Source organism: Ipomoea nil, unplaced genomic scaffold (assembly GCF_001879475.1).
Source record: "Ipomoea nil cultivar Tokyo-kokei standard unplaced genomic scaffold, Asagao_1.1 scaffold0268, whole genome shotgun sequence".
Classification (NCBI taxonomy): Eukaryota; Viridiplantae; Streptophyta; class Magnoliopsida; order Solanales; family Convolvulaceae; genus Ipomoea; species Ipomoea nil.
In genome coordinates, this window is record NW_017616696.1 from 1,072,115 (window position 1) to 1,084,510 (window position 12,396).

The following is a 12,396-nucleotide window of genomic DNA, read 5'->3' on the forward strand; positions in this document are numbered from 1 at the left end:
CTACTATCACCAGCTTGTTCACGTTAAATATGTTATCTAATCTTTTTATTAATAGAATCTATTAATTTCCATCCTCAAAAGCATCAAAAGATGATTCATATTCCTTTTAAATTAATTCATTAATTAAATCAGCTAACCAAATTACTAATCTAACCTTACCATAGATAATAACTGAAAATATTTCTTTTAATCTCAACCATAGATGGGAATCTAATCAATGGGTATTATTAGGCCTCATGGGCTCATATATTAGAGGGGTGCACCAGATCCAAAGCCTATATATATATATATATATATATATATATATATATATATATATATATATATATATAAAATTTTAAAACATATTTAGAGAACATATGAATCCCATTATGATACTGAGATTTTGTTTAAGTCAACACATAATTCACATTTGCCAAATAAATTTTTCTTAGACATATTTTTAGATTCATAAATTACTACTTAGGTAAAAAAAAAAATTAGATAACAAAAGCAAGTTAGCAATTCAAAACTTTTTAAATAATAATAATAATAATAATACAAGGAAATATGATTTTAAAAAAATAGTAAAAATAATTTGCTTATCTTAAATTCTACAAAATCATTGAACCATAAAAATTGAATATTACTTCACAATTTGTAGGAACTTGTTATAGTAGTTAATAGTTAATTAAACATTCAAATTACTCACTAGAAGGAGAGCTTGAACCTCTGACCTTGTGATTAACAACCACACGCTTTTAATCAACTAAGCTATTCTAGCTACCATTGTAAAAAGATTTATAATGCATCAAATATGGATGTCAAAATACGTCTTCGTACGCGATTATATATATAATTTTAAAACGTATTTAGAGAACATATGAATCCCATTATGATATTGAGATTTTGTTTAAGTCAACACATAATTCACATTTGCCAAATAAGTTTTTCTTAGACATATTTTTAGATTCATAAATTACTACTTAGGTAAAAAAAAAAAATTAGATAACAAAAGCAAGTTAGCAATTCAAAAATTTTTAAATAATAATAATAATAATAATAATAATAATAATAATAATAATAATAATAATAATAATAATAATAATAATAATAATAATACAAGGAAATATGATTTTAAAAAAATAGTAAAAATAATTTGCTTATCTTAAATTCTACAAAAGCATTGAACCATCTCAAATTACTCGCTAAAAAGAGGGCTTCAACCTCTGACCTTGTGGTTAACAACCACACGCTCTAACCAACTGAGCTATTCCAACTATCCTTATAAATAGATTTATAATGCATCAAATATGAATGTCAAAATACGTCTTCGTACGCGATTATATATATATAATTTTAAAACTCGCTAAAAAGAGGGCTTGAACCTCCGACGTTGTGGTTAACAGCCACACGCTCTAACCAACTGAGCTATTCTAGCTACCTTTATAAAAAGATTTATAATGCATCAAATATGGATGTCAAAATACGTCTTCGTACGCGATTATATATCTAATCTAAAAACATAATAAGTGTGAATGAAAGTTATACCCCTGATTTATGTCCGTTTTCTCCGTTAAGTTTTTTTTGTACATTATTCTATAAAGGTTGTATATTAAAATATTTTGGACAAACATACCCCTACCGTTATAACTTCCGTTATCATTTCCACTATTGTTACCATGCACATGCATCCACCATATATTTTCTTATCTTCTTCATTAATAATAATATATACACATTAAATATTTAAGTTATATGTTAATTATTACATAAATATAAATCTCAAATTTATAAAAATGATTTACATTATTATTATTATTATTGTTGTTATTTAGAATAATTTAAATATCTAAAATCTAAATAAATTTAAATTCTAATATAATGTATTAATATTGGGCATTTATTTTATGCGCATCACGCATAAAAAATACTAGTATATATATTTTAAAACGTATTTAGAGAACATATGATACTGAGATTTTGTTACTTTCAATTTGTACCAACTTGTTATACTGATTCAAATTACTCGCTAGAAGGAAGGCTTGAACCTCCGACCTTATGGTTAACAGCCACACACTCTAACCAACTGAGCTATTCCGGCTACCCTTATAAAAAGATTTATAATGCATCAAATATGGATGTCAAAATACGTCTTCGTACGCGATTATATATATATATATATATATATATATATATATATATATATATATATATATATATATATATATATATATAATTTTAAAACATAAATGATTGATTCTGTACTAGTGCACTATGGACGCTTATTAAATCCCATGTGTGTTGGTTCCTATTATTCTCCCCTTCTTGAAAATGATTCATCATCGAATCCAAATTTTCAATTAAAGACAAATTAGCAAGCTCATTTTGTGTCTTATCACGTTCATGCACTTCATCTTGGGATGTTTGACATGAGTTAGTTGCTCCAATTAACTTCATCCTACAATCAAGAAGTAGGAGTGTAGGACAATTACTCTAATGAATAAATTTCACTTTTGGTCCTATGACTATTGTGGTCTTGTTAATTTTAGTCCATGAGTTTCAAAACTGTCAATTTAGTACCTTAACTATGCAATTTTTCTCAATTTTGGTCCATCCGGCCAAATTTTTGACAAAAATTAATTGAAAAGACAAATTTACCCTTAAATTTTTAAAATAACAACTTTAAATATTATTTTTTCCGCTGTTGTCGTCGACAACCATTTCTCCTGTTTGTTCTCTGTTTGAATCTACGACTTGAATTCATGTTTGAACAACTGATACTCTTTTGACAGCGGAATTTGATAATTAAAGATGACTACTTTACGTTAAAGACTTAAAGGCAACATCTTTTCCTTTTTATCTGTAAAATTAAAGATTCAATTATTTTCTTCGATTATTCCGTGGTGAAGGAGGAGCACCGGAAGATGATGACGGTTTTGGGGTTGGGGTTAGGATTTGTTGTGTTGACGTTTGTTCCGGCGGGTTACGGTCATATTCCGATTCCGACAAGGCAGGATGGTTCTGGTATGAGGAAAGAGTCGCCGGAGTTGATTCTGGGCTACAGTATGTATTCGATCGGTCATTACAGTACGTATTTACAGATCAATTAACAGAGTGCAATTTGGGCTATGAATTTGACGTTTGAATTGGTTTGTTAATTGACAGTATGGTTGTGTGAAGGGGGTTTAGGGGACGCCTTCGTTCTTCGTGAATGGTTTTCCGTTGCCTGATGATGCCTCTACCTTAGACTACAAGAAATGGAAATTCATCATTGATCATTTGCTGTTCGCCTAGCTAAGGTTTATTCATCTATGGAAGAATCAGTTTCAATCACTCTCACCGTAAACGAACTTCACTACTCCTGCTACTCTGCTAGACAAACTACTTAATTAAATAAACTCATTACTTAATCAATTAAACTCAAGCTATAAATTCAAATAGAGGACAAACTGTTCGGAGAAATGGTTGCCGACGACAGCAGCGAAAAAATAATAATATTTTAAGTTATTATTTTTAAAATTTGAGGGTAAATTTGTCTTTTCAGTTATTTTTTGCCAAAAATTTAGTCAAATGGACTAAAATTGAAAGAAATTGCGTAGTTAAGGTACTAAATTGAAAGTCTTGAAACTCATGGACTAAAATTAACAAGACCCCAATACTCATAGGACCAAAAGTGAAATTAACTCTTACTCTAATGACACGCCATGAAATTTAAACATTCTGGACGATAATATATAGTTCAACAACATGAGACATATTAAAGTTAACCATCTTGTTTAAATGGTCAACAAGCACAAAATCTTTCCTCATTGAGTTTAAAGGTAAACTATACACAAAATGCATGGTATTATCAAGTAAGGATTTAGGCGTAGCATGGTGAAGATTCTGAACATAAGATTCTATATCTTTTTTCTTCTTTGGCCAATCAAATTATCCGTGCAAAACATCATCACTCTTAGGAATAAAAATTATCCCCTATGTGAATCAACAATTAAATCGATTAGTATCCAAAACACAGCAAAAATTGTCAATCCCATTGACTTTGAACCCAAGCCCTTTGAGCATGTAGCATTTGCAATAAGAATTTTTCAAATGTGCCTTATAACTTCTAAGTGATTCCTTGTCTCTATCATATAATCTTAGTAAAATCAAAATTAAGCAATCTCGGATGTATAGAGGTAAAAAAAATCTCTAACACATCTACCAAGTAGGTCATTAATAGAAACATGACAAACAAATCTCTAACACATCTAGCAAGTAGGTCATTAATAGAAACATGTTAAACAAATCTTGAGAATTTTAATGCATGCTTTTGAAATAAAAGTGAGTAGATAGTGACTCCCCTTCTTTTTTCTTGCTTACTATCCTTTTAAGTTACCAAGAGAGGCTGCACTTTGACACCTTGGGCTGGTCATTTCCACTGTACCATTGATTGTGGTCCCTTTGTTTGGTTACAAACCAAGTTAGAGGATTGGAGTGCTGACTGCAATTTTAAACATGGAGGTTCGACTTTGCTCTCTTTGATTTCTTCTTTCTTCAAGACTGGTTTGAGAGCTTGATTCAACCTCAGTTGAATTTCTTCTACTTGTTTTGGAAGGAGAAGCTTAAGCACATGTATAAATCTATTGTAGGAGACATTGCATGTGTAGTTGAGTGCATTATAGTAAAAATGTGTATCATGTTGTCATGACCTTCCAAAGCAAAAAATGTGCAGTACACATTGGCACAATATCACATATAACCTCATCATAATACATTGCATTGCACTTGCTGAAGGCGTTGCTCCAGATTAGTCATTCGAGTGCTTAACCCTTCCATGACAAAGGATAGAACATATCTATTTTACATGCTAAAGTTTGAGGTGGGTTTGGAACCTGTTCAACCATCTGTAGAAGAAAAACAAAATATAAAAACAAGATGATATGTGAGTAGTCACATTAGTGAAACCAAAAAGTTGGCTCGCTCACAACTCTCACCTCACGGGTAAGATGTGGAGTATCGTATATGGCCCTATGGGTACACTACACACTCTGAAAACACACACACACACTCCACTTGTGTGTATCACTCAGGGTGTCAGATACTCTCATAAGCCTTTTTTCGAAAAGAAAAAGTCTAGTCCGAAACTCGTGTTGATATGGATTCAACCTCAAAGTTAAAAAAATGTACCTCAAAAGACTTCACAGACCTTTGAAAGTTGTTCAGAGTAAGGGTGTAACACGAGGTAGGTAACAAATATTGAGAGCAAGAAGTAAAGAAAAAGGACAATACAAGTAAAGAAACTAAACAAGATTGAAGAAAAAAGGAAACAAAGAAAGAAGTATGGTTAAAAGATATGATATAACATATACAGGGGTTCAAGCATACCACGACCAAATTGTAAGTTTACAAAATAGCCAATAGTTTACAAAAACACATGTACTAAATAGCCAATACTGTACTGGAGCTGCTGGCAGTTACAAAAAACATATTACCAAATTGTCTTACACTATCAAGACTACCAAGACTTAACCAAAATGATAGTGTCATTCACAAATTCATACTTAGTCAATGTCAATTGGATCATCAGGCCTATTTTGGAACTTTGGTTTTGATGTGTTACGTGTGTTATATCTTCTACGCTGGACAATTGGGACTTCCTTCTTCTTCTTACCCAATTGTTTTTTGAGGGAGTTGGTCACTTGATCTTGAGCGTCTTCAATTGTGGGTGGCTGGCTTGTAATTGCAATTTCATCAGCACTGACTTGTGTAGATGCTTGATGTTGTGACACAACTGCATCAAGGTCAATACAAGCCAACCAAGAATTATCATCTTCTTGTTCTGTTGGCAGTGGCATTGGATCTGCCGAGAGTGGCATTTGATCTGTTGGTAGTGACATTTGATCTGCTGGGAATGACAGTGGTATTGAAGATGGAGCAGTTGAAGAGGAGGCACCAACTGGACCTTTCTTTGTCTTCACCCTCGCTCTTTTCTTAGGATTCTCTTGTATAAGAAAGATTACACAATAAGCATAATACCAATACAGTTAACTACCAACACAAAATACCAGGACTATGTGGTCCAATGGTACCCGGGTTGGACTTCCATTTGGAAGATTATGAGTTTGAGCTTCAGTGGAGGCGTTATTGGTTCTTTGTGTTTCAGTAGGTTGAGAAAGTATATGAACAGATACTACAATGTAATAGAGCCAGTAACTTTCAAAAAAAAAAAAAAAAAAACTACCAACACAAAATGAATTAGATTACTAAAAAAAGATTAAAAAAAAAAAAACTACCAACACAAAATGAATTAGATTACTAAAAAAAGATTACCATTCTCTCCCTAACAATAGGATCATCAGCGCACTTCTTTTTATTGTGACCTTCTTTCTTGCATTTGGTGCAATGCATCTTCACATGAGAGGGGTGCTTGCATATATATACCCTCGCTCTTATGTAAAAAGAAATACTTTTTCTGTGGAGGTTTCTGTTGAGTCACATAGACTCGCTTTTCTCTTCTTTCTCTTGAGTCTCTTGACTCGCTTTTCTATTCTTTACTTTCTTGCTTTCTTTCTGTACTCGTGGGCGAGGTAGGAACTTCATGAATCGTGAACGAACTTATCCGGGCTCGGCATCTAGCTGGCCTAATACTGATCTCGCCCACAGAATCACTCTCTTGGTTCTTATCTCATTCTCTGTGGAATCAGGTATCGTACTTGTCAGTGTGCACACTCCCTAACCAGAATTCCAAGCCCGGCGAGTAGTATCCAACCTAACAACTTAGGAATATCGACTAAGTTACTTCATAAAATTTGTCGGTCCTCTTTGACCGTTTCTTTCATTTCTCAAACTTTTTTTCTTTCTCTTTTCTTCCGAAAGGACATAGTCCTAACGGGTCTCCAAAACTCTATTTTCCTCACAATAGATAGCATATAGATATATCTCATACAACTTCTTTCTCATGCAACAAACTCTTGTAATATGCAAGCTTTGCAATGCACATAAATCTCAACAACATCTCTTTCCCACATTTTGGAAATCAAATATCATGCAATCTTCTCAATGCAAAGAGATAGTGATTTTCCAAAATAGGTATAGATTTTTGAAATATATCTTAGGCTTTACTTAGAGCCACTTATGCACTTTAAACCTTTAAATATGCTAATATGCTCTTTACTGTGAAATATGCTCTACATCTCATTCACTGTGAAATAAGGAAATGATGCACTGCTCATGCCAAACTCTCAATAACTTAGCAAAACTTCTCAATAAATACTATCAAGTATTAAACATGCTTCTCAATCAAATAGCAATACTCAAATGCTACAACATCATTTACTGATATAAGTTCACAGATAACAAACAACAGAACATTCATCTTCAAACTTTCTAACTGTTTAACATGCTTTCTAACTCCAAATCAAATGAAGCTAACTTCTACTAGTGCGTCGTAACGAGCCCGAGTGTCTGAGTCTCAAGGGCCCACGAGTCCCGGTCCGAATGACACGTAGCTGATAGTGGTGTGCAAACTTCGGATAATTTTCGGTTAACCGACCGAACCGACAAAGTTCGGTTAACCGTTTTCGAACCGAACTTTTTCGGTTCGGTTAACGGTTAATTCGGTTCGAAAGGTCGGTTAACCGTAACCGAAGTTTTTAATATATATATAAATAATAATATAAATATGAATACTAATTTGAAGTTATGGATGTTTGGAGTTTATAATTAATGTTTTTGTATATTTTGTTATGAATTTATTATGATATGTATTTTATTTTAATTGGATTTATTATTTTAGGTGTTATTTTTAGAATTTTAAATTTTAGGTTTAAAAAGTTCGGTTAATCGATTAACCGAAAAAAATTTCGGTTCGGTGAATTCGGTAGAGCAAACTTCGGTTCGGTTAACGGTTAAAGGAAAAAAAACTTCGATTAATTCGGTTCGGTTAAAACGGTTCGATTAACCGAACGGTTAACCGATTGAACACCCCTAGTAGCTGAGCCACAGAGGGTCCGGCCAAAAAACTTTTGGCCTGGCGGAGCTTGGTGGCGGGGCTTGTGAAGCCCCGCCACTTGGCTCCGCCAAGAAGCGGCCCTTGGCAACAGATCCATCTAGGATCCATTGCCTTGGTCCGTGGCTTCACGGGTCTAGCCAGCGAACCTTGCCAAGGTCCGTTGGATTTACTGGTGCACCATTTGTGTGCACCAGACCCAAACTTCTTCACCTGTAGACAACTCAGATCAACAAAAACACTTTCAAACCTCAATAAATCAATCATAGATCATCAACAACACACAAATAGCTCAACAACAAACATTATCTAGCATTTTTAAACATCTATTTCACACTTCTAGCATTTAACAGAGCCAAAAACTAGTTTGGGAGTCCATGGCTTGAGCTTTTTCTTCTTCTTGTGTGGATCCCCCCTTCTTCTCTACTCAACTACTACCTCCTTCACCACCTATTCTCCTCAACAAATAACACAAACAAAGCTTAAGAAAAGTATCTCAGAGATTAAAGGCAAAGGTATGGAAAACCTTTAAGTGAGAAGATGAAATGAAGGGATGAGATGAAAGCTAGAATTCTTACTGTGTTTGTTTTCCTTCTTCTACCGAGCTCAGATTTTTTTTTTATAGAGAGGCAAATGAAAATGATCAGGGAACTTCAATGGAATAGTGGAGATTTTATAGGGTCCAAAACCCTAGGTAGAACTCAAATGATTGGTTGGGGTTAAAAGGGTCATTTTGCTTGTTCAACATCTTAGACAATTGCTTTTCGCTTGAATAGAATCAAGGTTCACCTTGTATCATGGACCAAGGTCTCAAAAATGATTTATGATAACTTGGGGTCAAAAATAGATTTTCTAGAAGTAGTTTCTAGTTAAAACACTTGGTTCAGGTTTCACTCAGATTGACTTCTTGGGTCAAAACTTGATACATAAATGTACCCGAAACTTAGGATTTTCGAAATAGGATAAATCTTGGTGTTGAATTTATTTAAAACCTCGGTTAAAATATTTAATTCATACACCGTTTTCGAAACAATTTTTGAAAGAGTGAAAATAAATATTTTAAAATTTTGTAAAAATAGAATTTAGGAAAATTATTTTTGGGTTGTCACACACAACTTGTTTCCTGTTTCCATGCAAGTGTCTCACACAAAATCTGTGAATCAATTCTGGCAGAACATATTCAAAAGCAGGGATTAAGCCCTTTTGCTTATCTGCAACATAAACCAATGTAAAATAGAGTTAGTACTGGAAATTCACAGCAAACACAAGTTAACTGGCAGAACATATTCACACAATTTCATACCTGAAATGAAGGTTAACTCTAGTTCATCTTGTGGAGTTATTGAAAGATCCCTCCTTAATTGCTCTAAAAACCAAGTCCAGAATTCCTTTGTCTCCCCTTCTACATAACTCGAACTAACCCATTCCTTTTGTTTATTGTTCTTGTATTTTTGGGAAATTAATATTTTTGTAGTATTATTTCATTTACAATATCTACAAACAAAGAGCAGGAATAAAATCATAATCACAACTATTAGAGAAATAATTTTAAGTGCAATAAGAACAAATTAAGGACAGCCAATATTAGTGAATAGATTACTAGAACCCAATTCCTTAGTATATATGGTATTTAATATAATAACCCATTTATTTTATAGGAGATTTAGATCTTTATACATAAAGAAATAGTCAAATATTACAAAACATAAAATATCAAAAATTAGAAAATTTTAAGTGGTATAAAGAAAATTTTCTTATGATAGTATTTACTCTACAAAACCCATATGCTTAACATTAGAAAGAAAAATTTATAACAAACCATGAATCTCTAGTGAGATTGTACTAATAATAATTTGCCCATCAAATGACAACCAAATAGTGACTTTATCAAGTATATATATGCAATTAAATAAATTAGGAGGGAATTTAGGAGCGAAAATATTATGAGGGGTAAGAAGAGTTTTCCTTAAATAAATTATATAATGAAAATAAAGCTAAAATTGTAAAGATAAAAAAATAGAAATAATAAATAATAAATACAATATAAACAAAAAAAAAAAAGTAAAATCTTTAAAAATTTTCATATGTACAAAAAGGAAAGCATAATGTACAAATTATTACATTTAAGTACATTAATTAATACTTAACAATGTTAATAATTTAGATTTTTTTAAAAATGAAAAGAGAAAAAACGTAGAATAAAGTAAATATAGTGTAGAAGTTATATATTGGTTACATTAATATATTTTTTCATTTTGTTAATATCTTTACCATTATTAGATTTTATATAATTTAAATTTAAGGGATAAGAGATAAGATAAGATATGTTTATAGTACAATTATATGTAAGATATGTACGAGTTGTAAAATTCTTTCAAAGACAAATATACAAAAATAAAATTTAATAGCACATTGTCATCAACCACTAGCTCCGGCTTTCATATGTGAATGGGATCTTCGTAAGCACTGAAAATTACAACAGCTTCGAAAGGGTTTTCATCTAATGCTCTTTCCCTAGCGCGAAAAGGTTCATCTCACTGATTTGGAATATTGTGTTATTTAAGTTTATCTATAATAATGCAGTATGCTTTTCACTACTTGTGGTTACTTCTTTATTTATTTATTTTTTTTTTTTTTTTTAGTGTAAGAGAGAATATATGGTTTATAAGGTCATGGGTTACACTAATTAATTGACTGAATTCAGTTTTTTTTTTTTTTTTTTTTTTTGACCCATGTGCATTGCAAGGTGGACACAGTTCTATGTTCATAATTAATGAACTCTATGTTCATAATTTTTGAACTTTATATTTACAATTATTGAACTCTATATTTACAATTACAAAACTTTATGTTCATAATTATAGAACTTTATGTTCATAACTCTATGTGCATACTTATAGAACTCTATGTTCATAATTTTTGAACTCTATATTCACAATTATTACTAAATAGGCCAGGCCTAACCAAGCCCAAAATAGGCCAAGTCATAGGCCCCTACAAAAGGGGCCCAACTTATTTCCACCCATACGTGACATCCAAATCAATAACCTATTTGGAAGTTGAAGAGACGATGCAAGTGTTGGGATTACCTGAGGTGGCAAGAGCTACCATTGAGGCAAATGATGAGGATTCTTGGTACCTTAGGAACTTAGCAAGTCTTGAACAATTTCCTTGATTTCTATCTATTTTTATTCTGAAGCTTTCGGCAATTCTTCTTCATATGCCCTGGTCTCTGACAATAATGACAAATGATCATATTTGACTGCTATCCATGAGGATCCCTACAGTGATAAGACGACTTCCCAGATTCCATGTGATAAGACGACTTCACAAACTCCCCCTTAGATTTCTAGCTTACAAAGACGCTACTCGACTAAGGAGGTTGAAAGGTCTCTGTGTGTAGTACTCTAGAGATCACATCAGATAGGGATTTGAGCTCCTCACTTGACAATAACTGGGATTTGCTGGTTCTAGCCGATGATGGAAACCAACCAAAAAACTCATGATGGCTATCTGTTCTCGCTGTTTTTGCTGTTTTTTTATATCCGACGTGAATGACATTAACTCATTAAGGGCATCATAAGTTTTATTGAATTCCATAAAATAAGTATACAGAGGTTTGTCAAGCATTTTGGCTCAATAAAAAACCTTACAAACATCATAGATTCGAATAATGTTGCCCTTACCCGAATACAAAAAATTAAGATAATCTAATAGCTCTTTGACAGTTTCATAGTGACTGACAAAACCAAAAATATCAGAATCAATTGAGTTCCGTATTTGAAGAAATAACTTAGCATTATCGTGCAACCAAGTTTGGTTATTTTTGTCATCCTCAAGTGGGGTTTTCAGTCCTATGGATATTATATTATTGTCAATACTACGCAGATATATTTTAATGGTTTATTTTCATTCCAAGTGATTTGTATTTTGTGATTCTTGCATTGACAGAAGAATATCAAACACAACTAGAGACTTATTCTCAGTCATTATGCTACCAAAAAAAAAAAAAAAAAAAAAAAGATAACCCAACCACACAGACCAAACATACTGTAGGCACTAGAACAACCACACTGTCAACCAAAATTAATACAGACAGATATTACCGAGACCTCCAATGCCAAAACTGAGCCTAGAATAGTGTTGTGGATAGGCGGGTGACCCTGGGAAAGGAAGTCGAAGTCAATTCCGGCTATGGAATAGAGTTCACGTGTCAACGCGTGGGGTGCCAACGACTAACGGTGGCGGCGTGTGAGGGCCACGCTCCGGGCAAAAGCCCCCTAAACTTGGCAGCCCGGCCAATCGGCAACCGGTGACTCCACTAGTGCAGATGGTGACAATAATAAACGGCCGGCGAAACCCCCGACCCAAACTTCTACCGTAAGCGCAGAAGAAGAAAAAAAATCATTACTTTTTTCCTTCAA

General features: G+C 32.9%; 3 non-coding genes across 3 annotated transcripts; all 3 read right to left on the reverse strand.

Annotated features, from left to right (window-relative positions):
- Nucleotides 1–1,185: 1,185 nt before the first annotated feature.
- Nucleotides 1,186–1,259, reverse strand: TRNAN-GUU. The gene has a single exon. It is a non-coding gene; the product is annotated as a tRNA-Asn (tRNA).
- Nucleotides 1,260–1,346: 87 nt separating this feature from the next.
- On the reverse strand, nucleotides 1,347–1,420 carry TRNAN-GUU. Its single transcript has one exon. It is a non-coding gene; the product is annotated as a tRNA-Asn (tRNA).
- Nucleotides 1,421–2,009: 589 nt separating this feature from the next.
- TRNAN-GUU lies at nucleotides 2,010–2,083 on the reverse strand. The gene has a single exon. It is a non-coding gene; the product is annotated as a tRNA-Asn (tRNA).
- Nucleotides 2,084–12,396: the final 10,313 nt, after the last annotated feature.